Raw genomic sequence first — 11,527 nt, 5'->3', positions numbered from 1 at the left:
TACTGGGTTAAAAGGTACAGGACATTTTAAGGCTCTTGATACATATTACACCAAATTGTCTTCTGGAAAGGAAGTATCAATTAATATTCCTGCTAGCAATGTATCAAGGTATGCTCCCATCCATCTTTTTTTTTTTTTTCCATTTGCCAGTGTGATCAGTTTTTTCAAAAAGTCTGGGAAGTTCCCACTATGGCACAATAGGTTTGATCCCCGGGCTGGCACAGTGAGTTAAAAGGATCTGGCATTGCTGCACCTATAGCATAGGTTGCAGATGCGTCTCAGATTCCATTCTTGGCCCAGGAATTTCCACATGCCATGGGTGTAGCCATTTTTTAAAAAAGTTCTGCCTATTACACTATAATTGGCATTTAGCTTTATTTATTTATTTATTTATTTTTTAAGGGCCGTACCTGCAGTATATGGAAGTTCCCAGGCTAGGGATCAAATCGGAGCTACAGCTGCCAGCCTACACCACAGTCACAGCAACTCAGGATCCAAGTCGCGTCTGCAACCTACACCAAAGCTCCTGGCAACACCAGATTCCCAACCCACTGAGCAGGGCCAGGGATCGAACCTGTGTCCTCATGGATACTGGTTAGATTCATTTCCACTGCGCCACAACAAGAACGCCCTGATTTGTATTTTTGAGATAAGCAATGTGGATCACATTTTAGTTCAAGTGTACTAGTTTGTTTTGTTTTAGCAAATTAGCTATTCACGTCCTTTTCATATTTTTTAAGTTGCTAAAAGTTCATCAAAGAAAACCTGTGAAGCAATCTCTTCCACAGCTAAAAAGGGTAGGAGACCTAATTGGAGATACAAAAATTCAAACTAATTAAAATTGAAATTAATTAATGTAAAGTGAAAAAATTTAGCCACGTCAGCCTGTTAATACACATACTGTTTATAGAAATTAAAACATAAATACTTCCAGTTTTGTGAAATGTTTTTACCTTAAAGTAATTTTAAGAAAAGTTGATTTTTTTTCTCTACGTTGCCATTCTGAACCCCCTTAAGAAAAACTGCAACTTTTCTTGAGAATTGACACTTTTCATCAAAATGAAATAAAATTCAAAAGCCAAAAAAGAATTAAAATGGACTCCAACCACTTTAAAGTTGGTTGGGACCTGAACTATGCAACACTAAACAATAGCTATAAAAAAAATTTCTTTAAATATTCATTTCCCTTTGTGGCCTGGCAAATGGGAATTTAGTTCCAGTTTACTGCTCATGATCACTCTTGCAACTCAAGAACATTCTTTCCGGAACTTCAATATATGCCAAGAATAGACTTGAAGGTCCTCCTTCAGCTCCAAAGAAAGCAGTGACAGAGGGGACTCTATAATCCAGCCAGCAGACTGGACTGAATTCTGAAAACTTAATCTTCACATATTTCTTCCGGAGGAGACTGAGACTCAAACTCACCAATTCAGAACGAACTCATCATGTTTGACAACAGTTGAGGCAAACTCTAATTTTCAGTTGGCAAAATATTGTCATTTTACAGAGAAAAAAAACTCCACAGGTCCCAGGCAATAAGTGATTAGAGGGGGAGAAAATCAGAATCAGCCAAAGACCACGACCTGTAGATCTGGGTGTTGACCAAACTGATTTTGGAAAGGGGAGAAACCGAGGGTGACACTGCGGGCTTGATTCTGAAATTTGCTGGAAAAATGAAAAGTGCCATCAGAAAATGAATTTGGAGGAGTTCCCGCTGTGGCACAGTGGGTTAAGAACCTGACTGCTCCTGCTTGGGTTGCCGTGGAGGTAATGCAATGGGTTAAAGGATCTGGCCTCGCCACAGCTGCAGCTCGGATTTAATCCCTGGCTAGGGAACTTTCATATGCCTCTGGTGCGGCCAAAGACAAAACAAGAGAAGAGAAGAAAAAAAGGAAGGAAGGAAAGAAGAGAGGAAAGAAAATGAAGTTAAATGAAAGGTATTTGAGCTAAAAGAAATGAGACAGTCTCAAAAAAAAAAAAAAAAAAGCAACTTTCTATGACAACTGTATGTTTCAAATATAAGAGTAGAGTTTGCCTACCCAAATGCTGAATAAAAATCTCCCCCTCTCACACACATGACCCATTCTCTCCTTCTCTTTTTTTTTTTTGGTCTTTTTAGGACCGCACCCTTGGCACGTGGAAGTTCCCAGGCTAGGGGATGAGTCGGGGCCACATCTGCTGGCCTACACCACAGCCACAGCAACGCCAGATCCTTAACCCACCGAGCGAGGCCAGGGATCAAACCCTCATCCTCTTGGATACTGGTCAGATTCGTTACCACTGAGCAATGACGGGAACTCCCCACATGACCCATTCTAATAAGACTGACAGAAGAGGGACATTTCAAAATCGGCAGATTGAGGATTTCTGGGTGACATCAGGACTACCTAGTCAAAGCTATCGCGAGCATTATTTAAAGAAACGAAGTGTTTTGACACAGGTGATACGTGGGCGGGGAGAGTGGGTGGATTTTATATCTGTCTTTCCATAGGGAAAGCTTGTAATAAAGTTCTTTTTTGCTCAAAGGACAAAAAAGCATTAAATCCAGATCCTCAATGTGAACTTCCCACCTTAAAAGGACACCTCATCGGCTAACTGCACCCTTAGAAACGGCCGCCTCCTGAAACTGTGTACCAGACCCTAAACCTTTGTGTTTTGAAGTGAAAGCCTTTCCTTTAGCCTCCCAGGCCTCCCCTCCGTCTCAAAAGGCTGACTCAAGACTTCATTACCAGGACATATTGTTACAGCTAAAAACTAGTTACAACAGTCTCCATCATGTTATGGCCTGCCTTGGCCACTAACTTATCACTAATATTTACTTTCTAGTTAGAGTTATATTGCACCTACTGTTTCCTTTTGTAACTGACACACTCCCTAACACCCCTTCCCTGCGAGCAATCTTCCTTCCAGAAAGAAGGTCAAGGAACGATAGCCCTGACGACAACCAGAAACCGTCACCCAACCCACGGACGCCGGATGTGACGACTCTGAAATGACCTATGGATAAAGAATAATACAGACACCTTAATCAAAAACTCTGTCTTCCGAGCTAAACCTCTAAATTCCCTTGCTACCCCCTCTCAAGTCAGGACACGGTTTTAAGGCACTAGCCTGCTGTGTCCTCCTTTGCCCGCAAAGCCATAAAGCTGTTCTTCTCTTCCTCAAAACTCTGTCTCTGAGGCTTCACTGGTGTCGGTGTCCAGAGGCTGCATTTTCGGCTACACTCCCTTCCTTCCCAGCCACCTGCGGAAATGGACTCATGCAGGTGCCTTGCTCTTACCTGATGGATGTTCACAAAGGTCAGGATGTAACCGTGAGAAACTCTAGCGATGCCGTTGTGTTTGGGGAGGGGTTCCAGGTGGAGGACAGCGTGGCAGAGGCTGCAGGTGTCAGGCAAGAGGAGATCGGGTTCTTACTAAGAGCATATCTGGGCCCTCTGGGTTTGCCTGCCCCTTTCTTGGCCTTTGAGGGCAGAAAATGGAATCCCCTCTTAGTTGTTTTCCCCGCCTTGAGTGGTGCTTTTTGAGTTGAGACACCTGAGACCAAGCCTGTGTAAAATGAATGGCAATTAAACACCACTGAGCAGCACTGGTTCAGGGCAAGCAGCCCCCTCCGGCTTTCCGTGGGGCAGAGGCTTTGCAGAGAAGGCGGGAGTACAGGGTTCTATCTCCTGCAGTGGCAGGAAAAGGACAACAGAGAACAAGCAAACTGGGAGAAGCAAATTGCCTTGCTTCAGACAGAGGGAGTGGCAGACGAGGTCAGAGAGAGGCTGGGGACAAGGAGCAAGGACAGGAAATTCTCCAACCAGGGAAAGCCTTCCCCCCACTCCCAGAGGTACAGGGGAGCCAGGGATTGCTTCAGGGATTCAGGACGGACTGCGGAATCAGGACAGTGCCTCAGCTGCCCCCGCTGAAGGAAAGCCAGGGTGACAGATGTGAGAATGGAGAACCAACCCCAAGGGGACACTAAAATCTGGGGGTGAAATCTGAGGCATTCAGGTGGGCACAAAGGCTAGAACACTTCCACAAGCTTTTTAGGGTCACACCCACAGCATATGGAAGTTCCCAAACTAAGGGTCGAATCAGAGCTGCAGCTGCCCACCTATGCCACAGCCACAGCAAGATCCAAGCTGTGCCTAAGACCTACACCGAAACACCAGATCCTTAACCCACTGAGCGAGGCCAGGGATCAAACCTTCATCTTCAGGGATACAAGTTGGGTTTGTAGCCTGCTGAGCCTCAAAGGGAACGCCTTTATTTATATTTTTAAAAGTATATAAAAATATACTTTTCATCTATGAATTTTCATCTGTGCATTTTGCATAACAATATATCATCTATGCATTTCACCTATGTATTTTAATCTATGTATTTTGTATAACAATATATAAAATGCAGGGGCTTTATGTCATATTATTAAAATCAGTTAAGCAATTAAAAAAAAAAACAGCTTTGCAACTCCTAATAAATATGCCTTGGAAAGAGATACAAAGGGTCTCAGAGACACAGCTGGGCACAGGCTTTGACAGGTGCAGGAAAGGACTGCATCTTAGCTGGCAGTAAGCACTTTCCAACATTCCAAACTGTGTTCCTTTCAACAAGAGTGAAGGCTTTTGAGTAACTTACAAAAAAAAAAAAGTACCACTAGATATCTTGTCCTTAAAATAATTTTAATGAACACATTCATACAGCTGTTTTTGCATTTCATGCCCAACAATTTAATTTCGTGCCCTAAGGTGCAATCCTCTTTCCTACCTCACATCTGTCCACTTCTTGAAGGCACTTTTCTCACCCCCCTTGTCCCTGGCTGCCACTACTCACCTGTCTTTTCAGTTACAGAGGGACCAACCCTGGCACAACCACTGAGGCCACGGGAGGGTTCATCATACCAATGATACCATTCTCCATACTTGGGAGTATGTGGAAATTCCCACAACACAACCTTTTAAAAGTCTCTTCAATATAAGGAATGAAAGAAAAACATGGTGGGTCACCCCATGTACACCAATTCCACCTGAACCGCGACTCGCCCCCTAGTGAAAATGCAGCCCTGGCTTACGATCTGATGGATGTGTCCTTGCCAATCCCTGCTCTGCCACCATACAGTTTCCTACACCCAACACACGCTGTGATAGTTTACCGTCACATGAAGTGCATACACCGCCCAAAGTCATTTCACTTGATCTGAGACTGCAAGAAGCAGGTGTTGGATGAAGAGGCTGCATTGCCTCACAAGCGCCTACTGGTGTTAACAACATGAAGTCATTTTCAGAGTCCCACGGGGCCAAGACGTTTGGGAACATCTGCAATAGGCTTGATGTTTTAAAGGAGGAAAACAAAATATCAGGAAGAAAAGAAGGCAGAATTTAGGAAGGAAAAGGGTGTTTTTTCGGAGTTCCTATCATGGCTCAGTGGTTAATGAACCCAACTAGCATCCACAAGGACGCGGGTTTGATCCCTAGCCTTGCTCAGTGGGTTAAGGATCCAGTGTTGCTGCGAGCTGTGGTGTAGGTCACAGACGAGGCCCTGATCCTGCGTTGCTGTGGCTGTGGTGTAGGCCAGCAGCTTAGCTCTGATTCGACCCCTAGCCTGGAAACCTCCATATGCTGAGGATGCAGCCCTGAAAAGACGAAAAGACAAAAAAAAAAAAAAATTTTTTTTCAATCCTTATCCCAAAAAGACCTTACAGAATCCGGGCATGTGGAAGTTAATGAAAGGTGCTAAGAGTGCCACTGACCTGCAAGAAGACAGAAAAATAAGCATTACCTTCCCCCTCCACCAACTAGCCCCACAGCTCCTGCCCTGTTCCCAGTGACCTGTACTTCCTCCAGGCCTCCACATCTGCAGACACCTGGGCCTCTGCAAAAGACAGCCCTCTCTGGTGGCTCTCGGGGACAAAAAAACCTGGCCAAGTACAACCCAGGGAGGACTGGAAGCAGCAGTGACCTAAAAACAAAGACCGGGGGGGTGCTCATGATAAAAGACTAACAGTAGTGATACTTAGCTCACATTCTGAGTGCTTCCTACGTGGCCAGCACTGCGACAGGCTCCTTACATTTTCGTGTAAGCTTCAAAGCAACTCTACAAGTTTGAGGAATTTCACGAAAGAGGAAATGGACCAAAAACCAGGAATACTTTGGTGAGAGGTTAGGGGGAAACATTCTTGCCGAAATAAGAGTTTTTAACTACGGAACAACCCCGCCCCCCACCTTGGCTAAAAAGGCAGCTGCAAGCCTTTTCAGCTATGCTGGCTTCACATCACTCTTCTTGTAATAATGTAGCAACTGTGGGCCCTGTGTCCAAGCCAGCAGCCCTGCTAATCGTGTACCCAGCATTGCTTATCAATTCTGCTTCTGTAACCTTGCTTGCTCAGTTTCTTAGGGAGGAACACTGTCTGCTTGGGGAAGGGGGGAGGTCCAGGATGCTTACATGGGAAAACCAAGGCCTTGTAGTGTATAAAAGTTACGGAGAACAAAGACCTGGTGCTCACACTCTGGAGATGACTCCTCTGAGCCTGCACTGGTGCTGAATAAACCTTGCTTTTCCATATCTCCGAGTGCTGTTTGTCTCCTTCCGCTGCCACAGTTTCTGCGGTTTCCGCAACACTGCCAGGGACCCACAGCTGAGAGGTAGAGAGGTTGGACAGAAGGCAGATGGGCAGCAGAGCTCTTTATTAGGCTCTTTGGTAAGCCCACTTTAAGGGTGAGATATCAGGAACAAGACTGGTAACCCACTGAAAGTATTATAGAACTACCAGGGAGACAAGGCAGCTGGCAGGCCATCCAGTGCCATGCAGGGAGACGGCCAGGAGCACGAAGGCCATGTCAGCCCCTCAGCTCCTAAAGGAACTGAATTCTATCAACTCACATTAGACAACCCAGCCCTGGGGAACTGACTCATACTAACCGCTGCCAAGTTATTGTTGCAATGAGAACCATGAACTTGGAGGAAAAGCAAAACATTCAGTGTCTGCAGCTCAAGTCAGCCTCTTCCCAGATGGCAAAGCCTACGGTGGAAACAAGTCACCACCAGCAGGCCGCTCGGTAAACACTAAGGCTCAGCACTAAGGTTGTTCGATGGCTCAAGTCCTAAAAACCTGAAACGACAGTGATATAAACACCCAGATCAATCATCCTGGAATTCCCAGAACCGTCCTGATTTCCAGCACGCTGTTGTTGTGAGTTAGTGTTTCAAACATACAACCTCCCCTGCCAGGATCGGGGTATCCTCCCTCCAATATCCTCATTTTCAACAGTCTGTGTGGATCACAGCTTTCCAACAACATACTTACCTCAAAGACCAGTATCATCTGTGGTTTCCTTTTACTGGGATCACACTCTGCTTTTGAGGAAAGGCCTTATTTGGTGGATTCACGGAACACACAGGCCCATCAGCCTTGGAAGGCAGTTTCCTCTCATTCTGACCATGTGAAGGAACCGGGCCTCGGCCGTCCTCCTCGGTTCTGTGATGATGCTCTGAACCTCAATTTCAGACACTGATGCTTTTTTAGTCTGCATGTGGAACTCGGCGTATGGAACAATTTCAGAGTAACTAGAGACTCAACTTTCCTCCTCTGAGGAAAACGGGCGCATTAATCCAGGTAGGGCAGGAGTAAGGTGTCCCCAGGAGTGGTGGAGCTCCTGGGGAGAAAGTCAAGCTTTGCTCAGCAGCCATACTCTTGATAGGGATGGAGTAGGCACAGGTAGTTGCAGAAATCCCGAAAAGGACCGTATTTAAAGAGGGGATATTTAGGGGACATTGGGAGGTCACTGTAAGTTCCTAAATTGTTCAAGAAACCATCAGCACAAGGCAGGCTTGCTTCATTAGTGGAGCCTTAAGAATTGCCTCAGGTTGTTGGGTTGATGGGATGAGGCCTGCATTCATATTCAGACCAGGGGCAAGAGTTTGAGGACCACCCTTCTGCTGATTTGAATACACACCCTACCAGATAGAGGAGGAGCAAGTACTCCCAGAAAGGAAGAGGCAGGCTTTTCCGACCCCTACTCCCCTTGGATGAAAACTGTAGCCCACTGGATCCTGGGGCAGAGCTTCCGTGCCTGCCCACTTGCATCTGTCACAAGTGTCCTATCTTAATAAATCTACTTCTTGCCTATCACTTGCTTCTTGCCTTCGGTGCAGAAGACATGAAGAACCTGAACCTCACTGAGTCCAGACACAGGGTGAGTGATACTAAGTTAAAACCGTGGGTTCAAGTCCCAATCTGTGTTCTGGCCGAGTTCAGGCTATTAATACAGTCACTTTCGTGCTCATCTAGTTTATATACTGAAATCTGAAAAAGGCTCTGCTATGTTTTAAAAGGTTGCAAACCAGGAGTTCCTGTCCTGGTGGAGTGGAAATGAATCCGACTACGAACCATGAGGTTGTGGGTTCGATCCCTGGCCTCGCTCAGTGGGTTAAGGATCTGGCATTGCCATGAGCGGTGGTGTAGGTCACAGATGTGGCTTGGATCTGGCGTTGCTGTGGCTGTGGCGTAGGCTGGTGGCTACAGCGCCGATTAGACCCCTAGCCTGGGAACCTCCAAATGCCAAGGCACTGCCCTAAAAAGACAAAAAAATAAAAAAATAAAAGGTTGCGAACCACTGGTCTGGGAGGTCATTCCAAGGCCTCAAAGTATTTAATTCTAATTCTGTTTTTTAAAACTGTTTTATTGAACAAATATTTGGCTAAGACTCTGCAAGGCACGGTGGTGACAACTGAACAACATGCTAATAAAGAGACTCTGCCCTCGGCCCTACTTGTGGTTTTGGGTTTGGTTGTTTTCTTTTCACTGAAGAGTGATATAAATATATGTCTACAAGCAGAGTCCCCCCACAATTTCCACTTTCTGTTTCAAGTGTTCAAATCACAAGATTCCTAAAACTGAGCTGGTCCATGTTTCTACCGGAGACAATGGCTCGAGTGCCCCTTCCCTCTGCCCAACACTCTTAAGACTCAGGCCAAATAACACAGACCAAACCAGCTGCAAGTTGAAAAATCAAACTGGATTTTATTAAAATATACATAAACCCTTATTTTTCCTTTTTTTCATCAGTGTTGGGAAGTTAGGAGGAAATTAAGTGAAAGGTAATAGCAATGGTATAGAGAAATGAAGGCCAGAAGGGAGTTAGTGACACTGTACATTCCAGCCCAGCTCTGCCATCCAGCAACCTGAGGAAGGCATTTAGTGTTGTGTCCTCAGCTGCAGGAGGAGGTGGTTGGAAAATACGTTGTCTGGAGACAACTGCAGCTCAAAAGCTCTACCGTCCTAACTCTGGTATTAGGAACAAATGCTATAGTTATATATTCTAGAGCAGGTACTCAACAGTGAGCGTAAATGAACACTGAACTCATGGGAATACTTTTAAGGAAGACAAGAAAAATACAGAAGTTTCTGCTTTTAAAAAAATGTATTGATGTTACTGTTTTATTCACACTAATTAGTATACACAAAAAATGTGTATCACACATTGCTCTCAAAAAAGTCTATGTTCCATGAGAACTATATAAACAGTGTAAAATGTTTCTACTGCGTAACAAAGAAATCAGCATTCCCATGTAGTATTAGGAAAATATTCAGATAATTTGAAGTTACAGTAAAATAAAGTAAAATCTCACAGAACCGTCTTGTCATGAAGTAGAGTTATAGTCTAGAGGCAACAGATCTCATACTTTCCAACACTTTGGTATAAGTAAAATTAATACAAAGCAAAAAAATTCCCAAATCCAAATAAATTCTACTTTGGTTCTCATACGACTGGAACTTTAGCAAGGAGGCGGCTGTACAGCTACCCTAGATGATGGAGAGACCTGGCACCTGCTCCCCTCTGCCGACAGAAATGACGTGCTGGGAGGGCGGGGCCTCCGGGACGTCAGAAGCGCTCACTTCCCTCCACAACCTGCTCGCCACCAACTGCTTAGCTAAGAGGCTTCAGAGAGACCTAGTTCAGCTTGGAATAGAGGTGATCTTGGTTACGTCTTAACAATACAAATGACCCTGCATTAAAGCAGCTCAGAACTACAATTCACATTTAAAGTAGAACTTAAAAATTTTTTTGGGGGGGGCCGCATCCGCGGCATGCAGAAATTCAGGCGCCAGAGATCGAACCCGAGCCACAGCAGGGACAACACCAGGTTCTTAACCCATTGTGTCACCAGGGAACTCCAGGACATACATTTTTTAAACACTGTATTACTATAGTTTCTCAAGAAGTCCACTGGACATATACTACAGTAATAATAAAAAAAAAAATACAGGTTTAATAGCCCACTGACAATATTTTCTAAGAAACAGAAATAACCGTCTGCGTGCCACAAACATTTCTTCATTGATACCACATGTTACTCTGACAACTGTACAACTAAACTGATCTGAGGAGTTTTATAAGCTCATCTTCTCATCTATAGTGTCCAAATGTGGTACTGATTTTTTCCATCTTTTTGTTCTATATGTTTTCTCATAAATGAACCCCTACATCTGAGAATTACAGCTGAGCAATTGTCGACGAATCACTTTTCTGTCATCCATCGCAGGAGCAGACTGGGGACGGCCTCTGAGGATTTTCGGCAATGCAATTGATACACGGCTTTCTGTAAAGACAAGAAAGTCTTTAAAAGGAAAAAGAGTCCTCGGTCAACTTTACAAACTTACAGTGATAACACAATAACACACTGTTGTTCCCTTCTAAAGTAAAAGAATACACTGTCAAGTCCCCGCAAACTGCCTCTGAAGAACACAGCCTGTGAGCACAAGACCTCAGGACGGGCCTTCCGGAGGGACAAAAGGGCATGAGGGAGTGTTGGCTGAGACTGACTAGCCCAATAATCTTCATAACAAAACGGGAATAGAAAATAAAAGACAAAATGTAAAGTGAGTTATCTGTCAGGCTGACCTGGTTTTAAAGAACACTTCTAAAAAGGATTAAAAGGGAGTTCCCTTCATGGCTTAGCGGTTAACGAATCTGACCAGTAACCATGAGGACGCAGATTCAATCCCTGGCCTCGCTCAGTGGGCTAATGAGTTGTGGTGTAGGTCACAGACACAGCTTGGATCCCATGGTGCTGTGGCTGTGGCTGTGGCACAGGCTGGCGACTACAGCTCCAATTTGACCCCTAGCCTAGAAACCTCCATATGCCACAGGTGTGGCCCTAGAAAAGTAGAAAAAAAATTTAAAAATTTAAATTAATTATTTTATACTATCAGTATGGTACTAGGAACTTGAGTTCTTGACTAAATTTTACAACCACGTATAAGAAGAAATAAAACAATTACAGTGAACAAATCATGTGGAAATAAAAGGTCTTTAATTTTTCACATCTGATGATATCACAATCCTAGGACTAGTATTGTTTGCTTTGCTTTGTTTTGCGCAGAGGGAGTGTCGGGGAACTTAAATCATCTCAAAATTCATTTGGAATAATAGCCAAGATGATGGTATACTAAGAATTTGTACTGTCAGATATTAAAAACTACAAAATTAACAATCACTAAAATGCTGTATTTCACTGAATCTAAGACACTATCAACTGTA

General features: G+C 44.3%; 1 protein-coding gene across 1 annotated transcript in view; it reads right to left on the bottom strand.

The window, feature by feature from the left end:
• SEC23IP (SEC23 interacting protein) overlaps positions 8,987-11,527 on the bottom strand; it is a 52,364-nt gene continuing 49,823 nt past the window's right edge. The window contains 1 exon segment of the mRNA XM_021073464.1: positions 8,987-10,586. The gene's annotated coding sequence lies outside the window, so the exon portion shown is untranslated.

This window comes from Sus scrofa, chromosome 14, assembly GCF_000003025.6.
Source record: "Sus scrofa isolate TJ Tabasco breed Duroc chromosome 14, Sscrofa11.1, whole genome shotgun sequence".
NCBI classification, from domain to species: Eukaryota; Metazoa; Chordata; class Mammalia; order Artiodactyla; family Suidae; genus Sus; species Sus scrofa.
The sequence above is the reverse complement of the archived record's forward strand: the minus strand, read 5'-3'. Positions and strand labels throughout refer to the sequence as shown.